The following is a 19,692-nucleotide window of genomic DNA, read 5'->3' as shown; positions in this document are numbered from 1 at the left end:
ACATGTATAGGCAATTCTCAAAAGTAGATATACAAATGGTCAAAAAACATGAAAAAATGCTCAACATCACTAATGATCAGGGAAATGCAAATCAAAACCACAGTGCGATACCACTTCACTCCTGCAAGTATGGCCATAATCAAAAAATCAGAAAAATAGTAGATGTTGGCATGGATGTGGTGAACAGGGAACACTTCTACACTGCTGGTGGGAACGTAAACTAGTACAGCTGCTATGGAAAACAGTGTGGAGTTCTTAAAGAACTGAAAGTAGAACTACAATTTGATCCAGCAATCCCACTACTGGGTATCTAACCAAAGGAAAAAATGTCATTATTCGAAAAAGATATTTGCACACACGTTTATAGCAGCACAATCCACAGTTGCAAAATCATGGATCCAACCCAAATGCCCATCAATCAATGAGTGGATAAAGAAACTATGACATATATATATGATGGAATACTATCAGGTCATAAAAAGGAATGAATTAACAGTATTTGCAATGACCTGGACGAGACAGGAGACTATTATTCTAAGTCAAGTAACTCAGGAATGGAAAACCAAATATCATAGGTTCTCATTGATATGTGGGAGCTAAGCTATGAGGATGCAAAGGCATAAGAATGATGCAATGCACTTTGGGGACTTGGGGGAAGAATAGGAGGAAGACAAAGGATAGAAGACTACAAATATGGTGCGGTGTATACCACTCGGGTGATGGGTGCACCAAAATCTCACAAATGACCACTAAAGAACTTACTCATATAACCAAATACCACCTGTACCCCAATAACTTATGGAAAAATAAAAATTAAAAAATATACATATATATACACACATATATTTGTGACATTCATTAAAGATGGTAAGGAAGACTATTCAAGGGGGGCTACTACAATGGAGTTTTTTAGTTGTGAGGAGCGACTGGGCTTAACTTTGCATATAAAGATGAAAAGTAGAAGTGTATAGCCAAGGAGAAAGGTTGGGGAGGGTGAGGGTCAGTGAATGGAAAATTACTAGCAGGAAACATCAAAGCTAGGGGAATACTTGCCAGACCTACTCAAAATGAATCTTGCTGAAGCAAGGCCAATGTTAAGAGATATTGAAGGTGGGGAATGAGGAATTTTATTAGATAGCCAGGGTAGGGGTTTTACACTAAAGTGACCCAGCAACAGTCTTGCTAAAACTGAACTAAAGAGTCCAAGGACAGAGCTCGAAGTAGGCCCTCCTCAAAAAGGGATCTCAGAGCAGCTTGTCTCAAGTTTGATTAGAGAAAAGAGGTTTTTTCCAGCAGTTTTCATGAAATATTTTCTACAGGCATGAAGGAATCAAGCATTACAGATACGGAGTGACCTGAAGGGTGTATCTTACTCAAGCGATAACCATTACTGGTTCCTGAAACTGGTTTCCTGGCTTGAGCAAAAGGAGAAGGGTAATACAGTGGTCAGCAAAGTCTTCTTCAGACACCGAATACATGAAACTGCACACATGCTCACATATGGCAGCCTACACATGTGCATACATACACACACTGTTTAACAGCTGCCGTACTGAATGGAGGGAGCAGCATATGAAAAGGGACTCAGCTCTGGTTATCTATATACAAACTGATGAGATCACACAGGAAAAGTATATACAATCAAGTTCATTTTCTGTTATTCTTAATCCTCTGCTCTAAGCCTATTTGTGAAGGCAACCACTTTTATAAGCAATAGCCACAAATCTCATATTTTCTTTGTTCAAATTCAGTCAAGTTGCTTTTTCTTCTTTATTAATTGTTAGAACCTGGAGAAGTAATTGTATTATTAATACTTGTATGAATAAACTGATGAGTAGTTGGCCTTGGAGAACATGTTGAGTATTAGCCTCTGAAATCTGTACAACTGCCCCAGACACAAACACTTTAGGAGTTGTCTGTCAGATATGACAGGTAAGATGCCACCATATCACAGAACACCAATGTCTTGGGTCCACTCCTTAGATTCACTTTGGAGACTGTCAGCTTGTCAATTCTGCAGCAAAACCAACAAGAGGAATATGGACTGAAATTCTCCTTAGGCCATCACATGATAAAATCCATTTTTTTTCCAGAATAATAAAATGTATTCTCATTGAAACAATTGATTTAAATTAAACATCTTAAATATTCTCTTGTTGAAATGACTGAAATTAGTCTTGTTACTTTAATTTGTGGCAAGTCCATAGGGGGAATTGCAAATTTCCATGGTTTTGAACAAACGCCTAAAAGGCAAGACTCTTCCAATTGTAGATCTTTTTGTTAGTTAAATCAAAACTTACCAGCGGGGAAATTGTACCAATATACTGGAGATGAATCAAAGTTATAAAAATTATATAAGCAGGAGAACACAACTTAATGAGAGACAGTAAGCCAGAGACTTATTTTGATGGATTCTTAGAGATGACAGGTCTAAACAATAAATAGTGAAGCTCGATTTTAGACTTCAGAAAATATAGTATGGTTTATGAATTCACAGGTAAAAGCAGGAACGCCATCACCACCCTAGAAGAAAATTTATAATAGTATTTGAGGTATCTCTTCTAAAGGCTGTGGAAGTAGATAGACACACACAGGTGTGACATAGCTACTGAAATTATTTCTAGAATGAGATAAACTATAAATCAATCATTAGGCCAGACTTATCAAATAAGTAAGTGCGCTATCTTCTTAGAGGAATGAGTCAACCTTTTCTAATCTGTCAAAACATATTCTAACTACTAATTATTCTTGTGATTCTTGTTAAGACTAACTAACAAAAGTAGTGTTAAAAATCCAAACTGATTTACTGAGTGCCTACACAATACTAGATAATTGTTTGGATTTCTAAGTCATAAACAAAAGTTACTGCATTTGTTTCCAGGAAACTTACAATGCAGAAAAGAGACCTGCATTCAGATAAAGCAAAACAATTGAACATGTCTTCTATTTTAATGGAATAAGAACAGGAAGTAATGACGGCATAGTGGATGGAAATTCTGGATCCTGCTGAGGGGTTATCAGGGAGGGCTTCCCAGAGCAGTAAGTGCAAACATCATGGGGGGCTTGGGAGAAGTAAATAGAGATTCACAAGTGATATTATCACGCTAGTGTATTTCCAACTGTGTTATGCCAATAAAGGAACCAGATGATGATTTTCTAGAACATGTTGAAAACTAATTTTGAGGTCATAATATCCTTCTATTTGAAGTCAAATATTGTGAAAAAATGAAATATTAATTATATTTAGAAATGAATGAAATCGATCAAATTCAAGCAACACTGCTCAAAGACAGATCTTTCTCCCTTTCTCTCTCTCTCTATATGCACACACATGTATGTATATACAAATACATATATATAATAGTAGACATTAAAGAGAAGATACAAAATATATAGTGACTAATTTTGAAGTTTTAACCATATACAAAAGACTGTTTTAATGTCAATAAATTATAAAGTGTATATGTGATTAAAATTTTCTAAAAATAAATAAATAAGTATATGATCAAATTATCTCAAGAAAAAAATAGGTACCCTAAATTGATTAATAGGCATTAAACTAAATAGGTAGTATAAGTTTTTCCCTTTTTCTGGTCTTCAATGACACCATGTATAGATACTACTATAAGCAAGTTTTAGCAAACTTCCCTAGTTTACCTTTGACTTTCACAAATTTTTCCAGAGAATAGAAATGGTGGGAAAGTTATCCAACTTATTTTAGATTTATATAATTAAAATGACAAAACTAGAGAAGGACAGTTCAAAACAGATAGATTATTTCACTTGTAAGCATAGCACCAAATCCTTAGATACATTAAATTGTATTTGTAAATTGACTTCAACATTGTATAATAATTTATATATTACGAATGAAAAAGTTATCCACATTATTCATTAAGAGAGTGAAGAATGCATATGATCATCTTTAAAGAGACAGAAAAATCTTCAAATAAATTCTGCTCACAATCATTAAAAATAAAAAAGTAAACTTTGGAAGTTGGTAATAGAAAAAAGTTCTTAAAATTATTTACCAAAATCCTACAGCAGATGACATACCTAATGGTGAGTATTAAGATTTTACAATAAAGGAAATATATCTGCTCTTATTGCTGTTCTTGTGCCTTTAAATTTTGCTTTTTCGATATTTATTCATCTCTTCTGAAACTCCTACTAGACATAGGCTGCCACTTAGCATCATATAGTCGTTTACTTTAATCCTCATTTTTCACTCTTTCCTTCTCTTTAATTCTGTTTATACTATAGAAAGGTTTAGATCTATCTTCAGGCACAATTGTTCTTTTTATGGTTTATTAGTCTCTTTCTTAAAGCTCTCTATTGAATGTTCCCCTACATATTATTTATTGTCTTATTTGTAGAATATTTGTTTTCAAAATTATTCCTACTTTTTAATCCATAACATGCTGTTTCTGTCTTTTAGAGTCTATTCACCCTTGTAATCAGTTAGACATTTTACTTTTAATTCAGATCATTCTGTTGTCTCAAGGACAAGGTTTCAAGTATTCTTACATGGTTCATGTACTCACTTTCCATTGTGGTGGTTTCTTTCCCTGATTGCTTTTCAAGTGAGGCAGTCTTAATGACATCTGATACAGACTCTTGACTTGATTTCCCTCCTCATATGAGCTGTGAGACAATTTCTTTGTCCATTTCTATTTTGATGATGCATTCTAAATTCTTGCATTCCATTATTTTTGCCATGTCTATATGTTAGGAGTGGCTTTTGAATCAGCTCAGAACTCCATATTGAACAGATAATATATGCTAGACTGTTTGATACCACTTTCAAAACGACCAGCCAAAATTCAGTTACAGCTGTTTGGCTAGACTCTGTAAGGACATAGTCAGAAGTATACTCACCCTGACCCTCATAAATGTCAAGCTTCAGAAAACCCTCTTTTACATGGGCTGCATTCACAGTCCTGTAAAATTCAAAAAAGTGAGGTGTTTTATGTGGTTTTCTTAAAAAAAAATAAAAAAAGAAAAAAGAAAAAGACCCCCTCTCTCCAATTGTATGCTTCAGGTCCCAGAAAATCTGGAACTTCCCCCTGGGTATGACTTCTGAGAAACTAGAGATTAAAAAAAATTCTAAATATGCAATCAGTGATTAGCAGCTATAAAACTATTGAAACTGCCCACTATAACTGAAAATGTCAAATTCACAAAATATTTTTAAGATGGAAAGAGAAATATATAATCATAAATGTATATTAAAAGATGGTATGATTAAGAGAGAATTAGGAAAAGTATCCCATAATGAGTTGAAATCTCAAGAACGTGCCAACAAAGAGAATATATATGTGTGTGTGTGTGTGTGTGTGTGTGTATATATATATGTAGTAGTCCATTTTCACATTGCTGATAAGATATATCTGAGACTGGGTGATTTATAAAGAAAAAGAAGCTTAATGGACTCACAGTTCCACGTGGCTGGGGAGGCCTCACAATCATGGTGGAAGTCAAAAGGCACGTCTTACATGGCAGCAGGCAAGAGAGAATGAAGACCAAGTGAAAGGAGTTTCCCCTTATATAACCATCAGATCTCGTGAGACTTTTTCACTATCATGAGAATAGTATGGGGGAAACTGCCCTTATGATTCAATTATCCCCCACTGGGTCTCTCCCACAACACATGGGAATTATGGGAGCTACAATTCAAGATGAGATTTGGGTGGGGACACAGCCAAACCATATCTATATCTATATATATCTAATCATCTGTCTGTCTATACATATATATTTGTTAAAATTATGTCCATGATACAAAAAAGAAATAGAAAGTCAACAACCTAAAGGGAAGACACTCCAACTCAAATCCTATTTTGGTTCATTCTTCTAGAGTCAGAAAAATAATCTTTATTATAGAAATGTATTTGAGACCTCAAACAATGATAAAATTAAGATTTCCAGTGAGCATGTCAGGAAGAAGCACAAAAAAAGATACTGAAGAGACTGCAAATGTAGTATCATAGTCTGAACAATTTTAAAAATGGGGGAGAAAGAATGAGCTCAGAAAATGGAAGATTAAGCAAATGTTCTGATTTTTCAAAATGAGTAGAGAAAAGATGTCATTTGAGAAAATTACAGTCAGGGGAGGAGAAACTATTCTAGCAAAACTCTAAATAATCACAGAATATGAATTGATTTTTTTAAGTATATGGAAATTTTTATAATACAGTTGAACTCAACTAAAGTACATAATGACAAACTTGACTCATTCATATATTGGATGCAATTGCTAAGAGGCTCTTAGGTAGCAGTAGATTCACTGTATTAACACCAAGATACAGGATATCATGGGAATTTCTATGCAAGATAAAAAACAAAATAAGGTGATTTGAAGCAGTTTTCTTTTTCAGTTCTGTTGAAACCTGGGTAAGCTGCTGCTGGAATGCCTTGTAGCTCTGTTTAAGGTTTTTTAATGATATCTGGGGCATTTGGGGTTTTGTTTTTCTTCCCAAATTTAAAAGCGTTAAAGGCAGATTTTTCAAACTTGTAAGTGAAGCAGCTGGAGGAAAAGCTAATTTAGTAGGCAACAAAATCAACATTCATTTATTTAGGTCAAAACAAGAGATAAAATTAGAAATGATCATAAAAGCATTCTCTTTGATGTCCAAGAATATACTAGTGTGGGACATTGGCTATATACAGCACTTGTCAAAATACAAGTTTCACATAAGCCAAGAAAAGAATGATGCCACTGGTCCAAACTAATATTTGAGAAAATGCCCTAATCACGGGGAATGAAATCTCTTTGTTGCTGCAATGGGCAGACCACACCTGTGAAGTGGACTTAAATTTTGATGGTCCACATTGATAGGGACAGTGAAGAACTGGAGGATAGTCATGCAAAGGGTGTATTAGTCCATTTTCACACTGCTATAAAGAACTGCTCAAGTCTGGGTAATTTATAAAGGAAAGGTTTAATTGACTCATAGTTAAGCACGGCTGAGGAGGCCAAGGAGGCCTCAGGAAACTTACAATCATGGCAGAAGGTGAAGCGGAAGAAAGGCACCTTCTTCAGAAAGTGGCAGGAATGAGAAGTGCCAAGCAAAGTGGGAAGAGCTCCTTATAAAACCATCAGATGTCATGATAGCTCACTCACTATCACAATAACAGCAAGGGAAAACTGCCCCCATGATCCTATTACCTCCACCTAGTCTCTCCCTTGACACATAGGGATTACGGGGATTATAATCCAAGATGAGATTTGGGTGGGGACACAAAACCTAATAATACCATAGGGTAAAGAAAAGAATAAATATTTGCTTTTATTTTTCTTTTGGTCAGATGTGAATGCTACACCCAATATCTAAAAATTATGTGAGTTATTTCATCCAAAAAGAAGCAGCAGCAATGTAATAGAATTTTAAAACATGTTTAAAAATCAAGTTGATTAGCAATCAGAAAACTTCCATGCTGCTTCCTTTCTGTCTGAATAATTTGCCATTCTTCATAGACCATGGCAAAAAGTAAGCACTCGGTAGAACTCTCCAACAATCCCAAGAATGTGCTCTGCCAACTGTTATTTTCTAAACAGTTTGTGTGGACTTCTCTATTATAGTTTTTATTGCACGTGTATTGGCATTATGTGTTTATGGCTGTATTCCTCTTTAGAGTTGAGAGCAGAGACTGTATTTTATTCAGATTTACATGGAATCAAATTTTGGTTTAACTAAGCCAGCCCTCTTAAGCAATTAGAGCTCTTCAACAATGGAATGGTATGTGGTATTTTGACAGGAAGGACTCAGTTGTAAATGTTAAGGTAAAAATTCATCTTTCCAGTGGCTATTGAGAGGACTTTTCCAGCAGGTTGGATTGGGAAAGAGGTGGATATGAATAAAATGAAAGAAAATAAAGGGTTTTCTTTTAATTCTAAAATTCAGTGGTTTCCTTTCCACATCTCTCCCTCTGTCCTTCTCTTCCTACAGCATTTTTGGCACCCTATTCCCTTTCCCCACCAACAAAATTGCAGTAGTCCATCTGGGCTGCTATAATAAAATCCCATAAACAAGGTAGCTTATAAACAATAGAAAATTTTTTCTTATGCTTCTAGAGGGTGAGAAGTCCAAGATGAAGGTGATGGCAGATTCTTTGTCTGCTAAGGGCCTACTTGCTTGTTCATAAGTGGTGCCTTCTTGCTGTGTTCTTACATGGCTAAAGGGACTAGAGATCTATTGTAGCCTCTTATTTAAGGACACTAATTTCATTCATGAGGACTCTGCTAAGAACCTAATCGCCCCTAAAAGACCATACCTCCTAATACCATCATCTTGGGTGTTAGGATTTAAACATATGAACTATTTAAACATATGTTAAATATGATTTAGGATTTAAACATAAATTTAAACATTTAAACATAAAATAAAGATGGTCCTGATATAGGATTCTTTAGTATTAAGATCCTCACTGGTAACCAAAGGTTACTTGTTTTACTTCAATAAAACCACATTATGTGGACACATCTTCTAAGAGGCTCAACTATTTATAACAAATGGAACATATAGGTAAAAAGGGCTCTGGACATTGATTTAAAAGACCCTTGCCCGAAGATTATCCCAACTTACTCATTACATGAGCTTTGATAACTCACTTAGTTTCTCTGAATCTAATGTAGTTATTGAAAACCTCAAATAGTATTATTGTGAGGAAATCTGTATGGTGTTTTCTAAATATAAGTAGTACTCTCAGTATTATCTTCATGGTAATTCTGCCTTCAATGTCCTCAGCGTATGGTGGGAGGGGTTTTTTGTTTGGACAGGAGTATATTCAGGACATAGTGGCTACATATAATACTGGCTTCTTTCCCTTTATTTGCCTATAAGATTATTGCACTATCCCAGCAGAATGTAAGAAGGAAGTTTAGTATCATTTAGCTCACAGATTCTAAAGATACTTAACTTCTGGAATCATAGAAAATTGCATGTTTCTATTAAAGATCACTTTAATCACTCTACTTTTCATTCAGTGAAGAGAATTGTGACACATCACTCTGAAGAAGCCTGGCTCTCTATATAAAACCCGTTTGTCTTGTCAAAATGGACACATGTACTCAAACACTAGAGATTTTGTACTTGTGTCTCGGGATCATCCACACCCTTGAAGTCTTACTTTTCTTTTTAAAAGGTGCCTGTACTTGTTGCATCATTTGTAGGACCCAGTGCAAAATAAAAGCATGGAGTCTTTGGTTCAAAAATGATAAAAATTTCAAGATGGTGACATTAGAGTATTAAACTAAGCACTAGGCCTTTCTGGGCATGGGGCCCTATGTAACTGCTTTGGTGAAAACCCATGAAGTCACCCTGCCAAGTGTCCATGCAATAGTGAAGGTAAAATAGCTGTACACCACTATACAGGAAAATGAGCCCTTCTACTAACTGTGTAAACATTTGAATTAATGCAAAGAGAAATTTCTGAATAGCCACAAGCCTTTAAGGAACTTCAAATACAATACAAACTGTATTTGGAACTAAGAACAATTCTGCTTTAACTCTCTCAAAGCAAAATTGATTATCTACAGTTCTGTCTTTCAGCTGCAGACATAAACACCAAAAAAATTTGAGTTTCTACTAAATGACTCTTGTGTTTCACTAGAGGTGGTTTCAGTTCAGCAACAAGGTGACCTCACAGCAGGATATTGGTAAATATTTGTAAATGCTTTTGAGATAAAAAATCCTTCTGTTAATATAAGTTACTAATTATCACAAAATTGACTCTGCTAGAGACTCTGTTAATCATTTTTTATCTTAATGGCAATAAAAGAGCAAAATGAGGAGTGGAAGAGGAGGAGGAAAAGAAGGAGGAACAAGAGGGGGAAGAAAAGGAGGAGAAAGGAGGAAGAGAAGGAGGAGAAAAAGGAGGAAGAGAAGGAGGAGGAAGGAAAAGGGGAAGGGGAAATTTCCAGGGGGAGACTTCAGTGCTTGGACTACATTCATTACTTTTTATCACTGATGCTAAATGCTAGAATCTGTGAACCAAATTTTTTACTTTGTCATGGGCAATTCTATCTCAACTACAAGCTGGAGGTTTTCAAGGTGTGTTTTACTTCACAGCAATTTTATTTTCATTAACAGAACCAATGCTGGTGTTTTATAAACTTCTCAAGAGATGAGAATTCTGAAAAAAAGGCCTTGACTTTCTCATATTTTATAATAATATTCACTAATCCAATCATTCATCTGTTTTATTCTTCAATAATAATAAATATGGTTTAATTCAAAGATAAATTTAAAGAAGAGAGGAAAAATGTTGGTTCCTGAAATGCAGACATTAGGCAGTCTTCAAAACATTTGCTTGAATAAACATTCAGACTTTAATTTAGTGGTAAGGATAATTGCTTAAAATTATTTTTCTCAAATGTCATCTTTATTTTGGTTGTTATTCCATGTTATACATTACGATTAGAATATCTATTATATATTCTGTATTAACTGCCAATGCTGGGCTTAGCCACACCTCATTCCTTATTTAACAGACATACTATGCACACATACTCACATATTCCACCTTAAAAAGAGATTTAATGGAGATTGAACAATTATAGTATTATTACTTTATGAAAGAGCAACATCTTGATGCCATTGCCTCTGCCACCGATTTGTTTGGAAAACAATTTCAAATAACTTTTATGTTTAACATTTTGAAATGAAACAATTCTCAAAACAGGTACTTTCAGAAGTTCCACATTTTATTTAAAAGCCATAAAAACTATACCTTTAATACACAGTGCTTCTAGCCTCTGAAAATAATATTTTATGTGACATGTGACTTAACCTTATTTATCTAACAAACTTTTATTGAGGAGACACCATATGTGAATTCTGTGCTAAGAAGTTTTGATATAAATACTAAATGGGAACTTTTAGGTAAATAGAAGCCCTTTTCTTTTAGAACAAACAAAATTTGCTATGTTCTAATATCATAATTTTTGGCATATTAAAATGGGCTAAAAGTTTAACAGTAATATTATGAAACATAAAAATTAATTGATATCTTTCAAAATATTAACATGAATAAGAAATATGTTAAATAAATTTTAACAAAATAAACAAAGCCTCATGATAATTCTTTATATTTTAAGAAAAGTGATTATTTTCTTCTAGTGTCAATGCAGATGTTTTTACTTAATTTTTGATTACAGGTCAATTTTTCCTTCTAAAATTCAGCAAATAGTGAATGAGTGGTATCTACGCAACCCACTTCCTGCTCCCAGTCATCCACTAATCTGCTTTCTGTAACTATATATTTGTTTGTTTTTTTCTAGACTGTTATAAGACAGAATCATATAGTTTGCACTCTTTTTTGATGGGGGTAGATCGGACTTTTTCTCAGCATAGTTGTATTAAATTTCACTCATGTTGCTGCATGTGTCAATCATTCTGTCTTTTTTATTTCTATTAGTCCATTATAATATAATGTCACAACTTAAACATTCATTCATTTGTCAATGAAGAATTGAGGGTTTTTTCCCATAGTATTTTAACATTTTGGCAAAAATTCATTGGTCTGCTACCAAGTCATTATTTCAGATGTATAAACTGCTTCAAAAATGTCTCGGTCAGGTAAAATATCCCCTTTGTCATCTTGTGTAAGCATAATCTTTCCAAAAATAGTGCAGACAAAAAATAAATTTCCATCAGAATTTCATTCTTCAAAATATGGAGGATGTCTATAAATATGTTTTTATAACAAACCTGTATATCTGATGAAATTATCAAATGAACCATACAAGACTGCTGTTTATATGACTGGATTCTTTCAAACATTACTAGGGTGAGAATTGATAAGTTAGATGATATTCTGGAAAAAGTAGGTGTGAAATATAGCACGGATTGATATAACACGATAGCTCAACAGGGACAGTAGGTGTGAAATATAGCAAGGATTGATATAACACAAAAGCTCAACAGGGATAGTGCTCTCACCCTTTAAGTCCTGTTAGGTATTATTATTAAGGACAATCACTGTGGAAACCCACCTTTTATTTTAATAGCCTATTTTGTTTCACTTGGATCTTAAGAAGATCAGCAGAACAAAGCCTATATGACAGTGGTTGAACAGGGCATAAAAGACCCCATCTTTAGCATAATCTAAGTCTGATGCATCCTATTTCTGCCTCCCCCTACTTCTCCCTTATCTAGATATGCTAGGTCAAGCAAGGCCAAGATCAGGGCAAATAATCTAGCAATGAATTGGCATATCTCTTGACTCTGAGCCTGGAGAAATTGCAACAGATGAGACTATTCATCATAAGTGTAACCTGTCACCTCTACCTTTCATGGAATCAAAAACATTCTCTCTAAGGCAGCTCTGTGTGTGTGTGTGTATGTGTGTGTACTCTGTTTGTTTTACTCTTCACAAGAATGGCATAGAAGAAACCAACAACCGTGTATCTTGAGAGCTGCAGGATAAGCTGGGAAATGTATTCTAGTGAGATGAAACACATAGCCATACTCTTCTCTAAAATATGATCTGATAGCAGAGGACAGCTATTCAATCTAAAGCAGGAAGGGTCTCTGAAACACACTCTCCCTTTCTTTCCAGTAACACCTTTCCTTTAGGTAGTCCCAGAAGAGGTGCTTTGGATAAAGAAAGACTAATTACTTTTACTGATGTGAATGACATACTATTTATGTCTAGCATATCCTAACAAGTATTCATAGTGATTCAATATGTATAAACTCTCTCTTATTTGGTCCTCTTACCTTCCAGATGTTCTTCTGATGATGTATATTTAGCTTTATGTTTATAGTCTGTAGCTTACATAGCATGGTTACCTGCTTACAACTTAAGGAAAAAAGGTAAAAGAATATTGGCCGTCAGACATATAACAGCACACCAACAAAATGTTCCCCAAGAGATCAACAGTTCAAATGCTGGTTTCTGACAAGTTTTCTGACTTAAAAAAGAAAATCAACTCTTATGTATTTTACTGAGGAAATACCTATTATTTCCCCAGCAATCTGAGTGTAGTAAAAAGCACACACCTGGGTAATTAGGCATTAATCCCAGTAATGGAACAGCCCCACCTACCCTTGACCCCAGCAGCACACGAGACTGCTTACTTTTTAGTGAGACACTTTTTTTTTGTTTCTTTTCTTGCTTTGCATTTTGTCAAATTGAAGAAAATGGTGTTTCCTTGATTGGATCTACACTGTGGGGATGCCCTGATCCACAGTCATGGGAATAGTTGAAGACACAAAGAAACCCAGACACAAAATACTGCTACTTTCACAGAAAATATCCTGTGGAGAAATGACATTGATTATTCCTGGGGACATTTTAGGAACGCTTGATTATGGTTCCTGGAACATCTTTCCTTTTCACTTCGTGTCATGCATGGATAGAAGTGAAAGATGCTTTCACACAGCAAACCCTATGTGAGCAACAAAAATGACTCAATTGAATAAACCTGGTTCAGTAAAGATTACTGACTATATTGCTATAGTACAACAAATACCTAATCAATGCCTACTATGTGCAAAATGCTTAATACATATAATTAATATATAATTCCTGATAGCCTGAATTTTACATTCCAGTAGAAAGGCAGGCATACAGTTATATAACTGTAATGAAAGGGGGACTATGAAAGACACTATAACAAAATCAAAATCATTCTGTTGACTGTCAAATGCTAGATCCCCAAATATCACCCAAATCACTTTCATCAAAACAACATATTTATAAGCAAAGCTGATTTTTCCACAATTGAGAGAGAACACTGCATCCACAGAGCTTTGGTAATGTCTTAAATTGGAAAAGACAAGATTAGAAATTAATAACAATTGAAAGTTTGGCTTAGAGGGGGACTTCCAATGGAAATTGGAGAGAGGGGAAAAGATGATGTGTGCTTAATTCAGACTGGGTAAGAATCATAATAATAATGGTTTAAGATAGGTGAAAAAAAGCAAGGAAAAAATTTTGAGGCAAGGAATTAATAGGAACTCAAGGTGAAAATTTTCTGTTGATGTTTTCCATTGAACAACTGGTGTTTTTGGGAAAGTTCCTGCAATGAGCAATTAAGCTACTTGCCTGGGAAAGGGTATCCTAGAATAGTAGTCATGCTAATAAATGGCATAATAAAGTCATGCTAATATATAGACCAGACACCGGCAAACTGTGTCCAGGGGCTGAATTCAGAAGCTACTAGAGCTTCTCATATTTTTCTACCTTTTCCAAGGTTGCTTAAAAGGAAAGAAAGAAAGAAAAAGAAAGAAAGAAAGAAAGAAAGAAAGAAAGAAAGAAAGAAAGGAAGGAAGGAAGGAAGGAAGGAAGGAAAGGCAGAATGTGACTATTATAAACAGATAAAGCTAATATCCAGAAAAAGCTGAATATCATATTTTAACATCTGTGATGGTTAATTTTATGCATTAACTTGACTGGACTAAGGGTGTCCAGATAGCTAAAATATTATTTGTAGGTGTGTCTGTGACAGTGTTTGTACAGCAGATTAGCATTTGAATCAGTACACTGAGTAAAGAAAATCTGCCTTCACCAGTGTGATCAGGCATCATCCAATTCACTGGGCCCTAATAGAACAAAAAAGGCAGAGGAAGGGCAAATTCTCCCTCCTTGAGCTGGGACTTGTATCTTTTTTTTTGTTCTCAAACATCCGAGCCTCTGTTGCTCAGACTGGGAGTCACATCATCAGCTTCCCTGGTTCTCAGGCCTTCAGACAGACTGAATTACACCACCTGCTCTCATTCTCCAGCTCAGTGATGGCAGACCATGGGCTTTCTCAGCCTCCATAATTTCTTGAGATAATATCCATAGAAAATCTCCTCTTGTATATTTATATATTGGTTCTCTTTTTCTAGAGAACACTGACTAATACAAGATCCAATGATAAAGGTAATTGCTCCAGATGCTAGAAGCAAAATTAAAATGGAAGATATGTGAGTTTTTCCAACAATGTTAAGAGGAAAACAGAGAGTGAGAGAGAGAGAGAGAGAGAGAGACAGCACCTTTAGTCCTATAGAATTAAGAGACGTAACCAAGTTTTTGGAATTAGAGTGTTCAGCACTACTAGAATGAAAATCTGAGACTCACATTTATCATTTAAATAATTCTCTTGGAGACTTAGAATGCAGAATTTACACAAAGGATACCATCCAGTTTATTTCCATAAAAGATATGAGTATCCTTTTTCAGGAAAATATTAGAGAAGACACAGACATTCTTATAATGACTAGGTATATATGTTATAGACCATTAAGAGTTTAATTTGTTTTGCACTATTTGAAAGGTAGCACTGTGCTAGAGTATTATTCTACTTATCAGATAGAGGGAAAGTATACTAAAAAGTCTTTATTTGATTGACAATTGGTTATAAATATGTGACAAATGAGATCAATTTGTAAATTGTTCATGTAACTGAGCAAGTTATCTTTGGGAATAACTCTTTTTTTCTGTGATAATTACAACTGGGGGAAAGAGAATGGTAATGAAAGACAACCCTAGTATGCGTGTTCTTTATATTTGCATGTGGATGATCTTTAAAAAGCTCACTTATATATTCCCCTAAATTTTGATTTGTGATCTTTGTACAATGATTTGAGGACTACATAATGTTATAGATTAATTCAAATACTTTAGAGAGAGAAGAAAATGAGACTCAGAAAAGTCAAGTCTGTTTTTCAGATTCCTACAGTAGGTCTCCTGGGCCTCTATTTCTCTTTCTACCAAATCCTAACCATGATAAACGGTACAGGCTGAGCATCCAAAATCCAAAAATCTGAAATCCAAAATGCTCCAAAATATGAACATTTTTGACACTCAAATAAAATGTTCATTGGAGCCTCTCAGATTTCAGATTTTCAGATTTGGAATGCTCAACTGGTAAACGTAATGCAAATATCTCCAAATTAAAAAAAAAAAAAATCAAAAATCCCAAACACTTCTGGTCCTAAGTCTTTTGAATAAGGGATACTCAGTCTGTATTTCTACTGCGTCATACTTCAGTAAATGGCCCAATAATTTCAATAATTACCTGGCAATATTAGGGTCTCTACTTCAGGCAGAAATGAGTGGAAGGAACATTATATGCAAACAGAAAAGGACAGGGTTATTTTAATGCCCCTTCCTACCCTATCATTAGCCCTCTCTTATCTTATGACATTTATTGAGTTCATTAACCCTTAAAGAAACATACAAAACTTTAATACCTCCACTTTTCTTAGTTTACATATTATACTTCTATATCTCCATTTACCTCATGTTCCTGAATGCCATATAAACCATCTGGTTTACTCCTTCACCAGCCTCTTCAATTTCAAGTAAACTTCTGTACTTCTACCACAACCATTGAACCAACCAGAGGATATTAGCATCCACTTTGAAGCAGCCAAAAATGTTGGTTCCTTCAAAACGGATGTTAAGTGGTGCCTTTGGAGAAAAATAGTATTATTCTATTATGTGGCTGGGTGACAATTTAATGCTAGAAAGGAGTTCAAGCTGCTGGACAATTATTTAATGTGTCTTTGGTAACCTCTTTCTTGTACCCCTCAGTGACTGTCCAAATACTAATTGCTCTCCTCATGCTGTCCCACAACCCAGCTCCTGCTCTCCCATTTCCAATAGAAAAATCTCATCACTCAAAGTACCAAATAGCACAGTATTGTAGCACTGTACTGCTGCTCTATCTTGCTTATCTTTCCTCACCATTTGATTGTAAATCATTTAGGAAGCAGCATTTCTTCTTTATCTTTGTATCTTCAATGGCTAGTATACAGGAAGATCCAGCATAAGTAAATGGATATTGTTCATGTTCTCTTTCTTTGCTCATTCTCTTCTTGCTGGAATTCCTTCTACCCTATCCTGTCCCTATCTTCTTGCTTTCCTTCCAGCTTACTGCGGAATTACTTCTGAATTTGTTTGGTAATGTATTACTCATCTATCTCCTCTCAGAAGGCTTCCTTGAATATTCTCATTCTGGGCTACCTGTGCTGACTCTATGCTCACAAATGCCTTTCAATAACTCTGTTATCTTATCATTATATTGTCTCTATAACTAAATTATATACATAGTTAAAAAAATCATATAGCACAGAAAGTTAGGAAATGAAAACTAAAATTTTCTCTGTCTCCAGTTCCTTGAAAGATAATGTCAGGGTTAAATGGTTGACCTTTTCTCAAACCATGCCAGTTACTCAAAATCATGGAGCAGTTGTTTGCTTTGAATTTGGATTACACCTTTCAATAACCTTTTTGCCTTATTGGAGATTTCAAGAGTTCAATTGCCTTTCTTTGTGCTTGCCTATATAAGAAGCATATGTCTTTGGCTTGACTCTAAAATCATTCAAGTTCTCAACCAAAACATTTGTCAAAATGAAGCATCTGACTTCCTGTTTCAATTAAAGCTAGTTATTCTCTACTGATGCACTAGAGTTCTCATTATGGCATTCCAGATTAAGTGCATTTTAAAAGTCTGTATATAGTTTTTTCAATTTTGTTTTCATTTTACTTGGGAGTATAACTTTACTCACAGATTATGGATGGCTTGGCAAGAATATGCAATTTTCTCTTTGTCTCACAGCATCATTTTCTAATGCCAATCTGATTCCCATTTACTTATCCATAAACTGGCATTTTTCCCCAATCACCTTTAAGACCATCTTTTTATCTTTAATGTTCTGAAATTTCATGGATGTGTTTAAAATAGGACTTTTTCCATCATTCCAGGAACTTTTCAGGTTCTCCCAATTTGATATTTGCTGTTAAACGTTGTGAAATAATGTCAATTCATTTTTTGACTAGTTTCTTTTCTCCAGTTTTTCTGATCCTTCCAAAGTTCTCATTAGTCACATGATGGAATTCTAGCCTCTCTATCTTGTGTTTCTCTTTGATGTTTCTCTTAGAGTTTTCTCATTTTTTGACTTTTTTGCTCTATCTTTTGAGACTTTTTTCTTTTGTGTTCTAACACTTTTTAATGGTTTTCTTTCCAGTAACATTTTCTAATTCTCTGATAATTTTTTAAAACATAAGCTTGATCTTGTTTTACTTACTGCAGAATCTTCTGGAATCTCTAAGGAAATTCAAAATACATTTTTCTGTTCCTTGAGTTCTGTTTTTTGGGGCATCTTTTTTTTCTATTTGTTATCATTATGCTTCTCTACATTTGTTCTTGACTTCTTGAAAATGTCTGGTGCTACTTTGTTCTCAATTCATATCTGTGAATGAATGTGTTAAATATTAGTTATTGACCTTGATCGCCTATGACTTTGTGTAGGTATCTCTGTTGCTCTGTGTAGAAAAACTTATTGAGTTTTATATTATTTATTATTTATTTATGTATTTATTTACTTTTTTTTTTTTTTTGGAGATGGAGTTTCGCTCTTGTCGCCCAGACTGGAGTGTAGTGGCAGCAATCTTGGCTCACTGCAACCTCCGTCTTCCGGTTTCGAGTGATTCTCCTGCCTCAGCCTTCCAAGTACCTGGGATTACAGGCGCCCCACCACCATGCCTGGCTAATTTTTGTATTTTTAGTAGAGATGTGGTTTCACCATGTTGGCCAGGCTGGTCTCGAACTCCTGATCTCTTGATCTGCACCCCTCAGTCTTCCAAAGTGCTGGGATTACAGGCATGAGCCACCACACCCGGCCAAGACTTATTGAGTTTTATATCAGAGTTAGAAATATGCCAACTGGAAGAATTCATTCTCACTTACATGGGTGGAAAGAATACATGTTTCCTACAACCACCAAACCTCCTGTCTTGGGCCAAGATAAGATGTTGACTCTGAGTCCTTGCCCACCATAAATCAATTTTTCAGCTTCTTTAAATAGCACATCTCTAGTCTCCGTCTTGGTGTCAGACTCTCTAAAGGTGGAGGATGAAAGCATGTGGTCATCTGCTTTCGATATTATGAATAAAAGCATAAATGAATGACTCTGTTTTGTAGCCTACTCCTGGTCTCTAAACTTGAAGGCCCACTAAGGCTCTGGTGGGTGGGGGAGGAACACTTTTTATATCCACTAGAGTTTCCTCCTCTTTATGTTTCTACATTGCTACTAGAATCATCTGCTATTCTTTATACTCCAAATATTCAGGCATGTTTGAAAGTCTTTAAGCCACTGATGAAACTTCTCTCATTATGAGAGCAGTTATTAATTTACATCTTTTTATATAACTTAGGTGTCATTTCACAAAATCTGGAGTGAGAAGTGAAAGAAATGTATGGACTTAGCCACCTTGAACAGTGGCACAATCAACACACACTCTTAACAATATCCATTTATCAAAGTTGCAGTAAGGATTGGGACTCTTACTGATGAAGACTAGAGATTTGCTGCCTTACTTATGATGCATGGTTAACGAGCTCTCTAATTTCCTACTTGAAATACATTCACCTTTTTGTCAACAGTAAACAGGTTGTGGCAATAAGAATACCTATATGTGTAAATGTTCATGTATATGTCTTTCTGCACTAAATAGTTGAAAATCCATAGATATATAAATCACATCTTCTTAAAATTTAACTTGATAGCAACTGCTCCCCAAATGTTTGTTCAATTACTATTTAAAAATTAAATAGTAATTTTTACAGGAAAGGGGAACAGGCCGAGGTCCAATGGATGAAAGTTACAGAAAGACATATAAGGGTAGATTATTCAACAATTAAGCACTTCAGCAATCATATAATCCATCTCAGAGACAGTGAATTCTTGGTCAATA

Source organism: Papio anubis, chromosome 14, assembly GCF_008728515.1.
Source record: "Papio anubis isolate 15944 chromosome 14, Panubis1.0, whole genome shotgun sequence".
Taxonomy (NCBI): Eukaryota; Metazoa; Chordata; class Mammalia; order Primates; family Cercopithecidae; genus Papio; species Papio anubis.
The sequence above is the reverse complement of the archived record's forward strand: the minus strand, read 5'-3'. Positions refer to the sequence as shown.